Source organism: Cupressus sempervirens, chromosome 11, assembly GCF_028749045.1.
Source record: "Cupressus sempervirens isolate cs-2001-9-10 chromosome 11, ASM2874904v1, whole genome shotgun sequence".
Classification (NCBI taxonomy): domain Eukaryota; kingdom Viridiplantae; phylum Streptophyta; class Pinopsida; order Cupressales; family Cupressaceae; genus Cupressus; species Cupressus sempervirens.
In genome coordinates, this window is record NC_143128.1 from 612,619,956 (window position 1) to 612,623,837 (window position 3,882).

Consider the following 3,882-nt stretch of genomic DNA (forward strand, 5'->3'; position numbering starts at 1 on the left):
GAATATGATATGTGAAGGCATAATGAGAAATAGGCTTGAAGGAAACACTGAACTAATGAGGGTGACATTCATGGTCTTATATCTTTGTTAGTCTTTTTTCAAAGATTAATTGTAGAATGCAAAGAATATATTAAGCCCAATTAACAAAAATGTTTGGGTCTTAGCAATGGTGATCCCATTTGATTGTAGTCTTACATCTAACTCTTTAAAATGAGGATTGTACGTATAATCAAATCCTTAAACTAGTTCCCATTCATCTAATGAGATGTTTAACTCATTAATTGATCATTTGCTCAAGACTTATACAAAGCTAAATTATAATACACATACTTAAATTACCAATACCATCACCAAATTATCACTTTAAAACTTGACATGTACATATTACAATCACACCCAAACACAATTAAAATATTTTGATGTTCTTAAGTATTCACCTATAATTTATCTTAAGAATTAGTATTAATATTCTAACTAATGCTCTAGAATAAAGTATAAATTTCTACAATGCAATTTGATTACAAATAAAAGATATTATATTTATGATTAGCTATTGAGTTCTTATAGTTAAACATATTACTAAACAATAAAATAATAAAAAAATTATGCACACAAATGAGAGTTATAGTTTAGATTTAATTACTTATAAAACAAGAGCTGTGATATGTGATACAGCTTGAATCCCGCCAAATAAAAAAGAATTAAGATTAAAATAGATGTACAAAGCCCTTATTAAATTTGATGTAATATTAAAAAATAAATTTTATAATGTTATTGAGTTTGATATAATAATATAAAATTTATTATTTCATAATTTTATAATTTTAAATACATTATTAATTTGGATGTTTGCAATAGAAAGTTCTTTAGGTTTTTTAAATGGTGGGAAGAAAAATATTTTGAATTTTTTGAAAAGAAAAATTAAAAAATTACTAGCAAAAATATGCTAAGTCAATTAGGGAAAAGAAACAATGTTTAAAAAAAAATGAAAAAAAAATGTCTTCGAAACATTACAATTGTAATTTAATATTTTTAGAATGGAGGCAACACAATTATATGTTAGACAAAAATTAACATACATTACATTACACATTACAGTTCTTTATGACTTCTAATTTTTTGATTCGTGAGACAATATTTTGAATTTTTTGAAAAGAAAAATAATAAAACCACTTGCAAAAATATGATAAGCCAATTAGAAAAAGGAAACAACCTTTTATAAATTAATAATTTTAAAAAAACTATGCAAAGATTACAATTGTAATTTAATATTTTTGGATTGCAGGAAAACTAATAGTTGAAAATGAGGTGAAAACATAAGTCTCCGCAGGACTAAAAAGGATCATTATTGAACGTACAATGAACATACAATAAGATGAGTTTAATATCAGAAATTACTCTCTGCAGGACTAAAAAGGAACATTATTGAACGTACAATGAACATACAATAAGATGAGTTTAATATCAGAAATTACTGATATCCATCAACAAACTACCTTCAAACCTTACTAAAATCTCATGAAAAAGATCTCGTACGGCTGAAAGATCAAAGATCTTACCAAATTATACACGGTAGGGACTATTCTTTAAGTGCATAAATTAACATATAAATGAAAACAACTAGTCAATCACTACATTTAACACTTTTAGCTTAAAAATAAACATTTAATAAATATCATTTACATTGATAGACCTACACCTTATTAGTTTAAAACACAAGTTTTATTTCCATTTATAATTTCACACATTAACAATGGGTTTAGGCTGGGAATTGTTTATTTAAGAATATCAAAAATGATCTTGTGATTTTAAATTTAAACATAAGTTGCATGAATACATACCACAGACATATATGATTATATTATTGTTATCCTACCAAAGGTAAACATAATAGTAAAGAATCACCTCAAAATAATAACAAAAGTTAAGCAAATTTTGCATGTCAAAGGTGGTATCTTAGAAAACCAGTGTTTTACTCTTAAAATAGTAACAAATTAAGAAAATATGGGGAAATCATCTATCCTAGTCTTATACTACCCCCATAATTGTGGTCAGACTTCCCTGTAAGAATTCCTCTACATAAACCAAAATTTATAAATATATATGCAAATTTATTGGATGAGAATAACCTTAACGATAGCTATTCCACTGAATTGAACTGTTCATCTAATCGACACATGACCTTTGAAGGTTCCCTCCATGACACCTCAATGCCCGAATTTCAAGTGTGAAATTCCAAAATACCTCATGCAAAACCTCCTGGAAATGCATTTTTAAATATCACATGAGAGTACTGAAATGCTTCATTGGATGTCTTGCAGTATTGAAACTCTTGTGGAAATGAAGAATACCAAAAGGCATTATACATGCCCACTTCCATTGTCTTATCTCCTACTAGACAAGGCCTACATAAGGGAAAAACATCCCACCTACTATCAACTCACTATAATAATTGATAAACAACATAAATGCTCTGAGTTATATATTATAGTACTATTGTAAGACAAGATAAATGGATACTTGCCATTTACACTCAACGAGAACTTGCGGGGATCAATTATTTTGAAGTATTGAAGTTAGGTTGTATGTGAAAGCTCCATCTCCCATATTTTCTCCAAGTTCTATACAGTTTCTTCAGGGAAAAATCCTAGCAACGTGTACGGGAGACGGTGGTGGTGGATAAGGCGGTTCAACGGGAGACGATGGTGGTGGTGGAGGGGCGGGATGAAAGAAGGAATACGTTTCGAAACGAGCAAAGCAACTTCCGCACCAGCCAACTCCTCCCTGAAAAGGTCCATCAGCGCTAAACGTCACATCCAACAGCCGATGAATTGCGTTATTCAAGCATGTATTGCAGTCGTCAACAGAAGTTAAATCCATCCAACACTGCAGCAGGCCGTTTATCGTATAAAATGTAGTGGTGGGTTTTGATCCAGAAGAGTATCGTGTTGGGGATTGGATGGCATTTTCAGATAGATTGCTGAAAAGCTCCTTAACGGCCGCCTTGAACTCCTCAGGCTCATCTGTAACCTTCGCTGTATTATAAACAACTAGTGTATTGGTATCTAGTTCTCCGAAGAAGGAATAGTTCTCATAGCGTACGAAGCATTTGTCTAGCATAGATCTACCGCTGCTTACATTTTTACAAGCATTGAGCATGGAGCTGTTTGCGTCTTGTGAACAGCTGAGGCATTCTTCCGCAGTTGCCATAAACTGTGTCTGGACTTTGGCCATAGGATGAAGTACTGAAACCATTTGATGATGATGTATTGTCCACAAGATTATCAAGAACTATTTTAAGATTATTCTGGAATTCAGTGCTTGCCTTATTCTTGCCGCAGTTCTGCGTTGCACTGCAAAAAATATATGATAACAGAACAACACAGACCAACTGTGGATACTTCGCATTATAGGCGATCTGCATTTGTCTCCCCCTTAACAATTCTTTCACAAACAGGGCTATTTAATTTAATGTGAATGCGACGAGTCGTTGATTCATTCAATTCTTAAGAATGGGGCAGATGCATTTGCCGGTTCAACCACGCAAAAATTAGTTATCTTTATGTAAATTTCGAAAAACTAAATTAATTATGACCACAAAAAATTATATTAGTCAAGCTTTAAAATGTCTCTTATAGAGAAAAGTTGCAAGCGGGGCATTGAAAAGTTGTTTAGTTGAGAAGTATGCCTGCACCGAAGCATGGAATTTGATGGCCGTGAAAAATAAATTTATTACTAAATCATCAATAAACTTAGTATTTTATTTAATATACATAGATATGATCTTATGTGATACATATATATTATTTTATATTTATAAGTTAAGATGTGTTTCTATTTTGTATGTTGATGATTGCATGTTCTACTAAATTAAAAACTTGT

General features: G+C 31.0%; 1 pseudogene; it reads right to left on the minus strand.

Moving 5' to 3' along the window:
- Window positions 1-2,634: 2,634 nt before the first annotated feature.
- Window positions 2,635-3,424, minus strand: LOC149531178 (antimicrobial ginkbilobin-2-like protein; annotated as a pseudogene).
- Window positions 3,425-3,882: the final 458 nt, after the last annotated feature.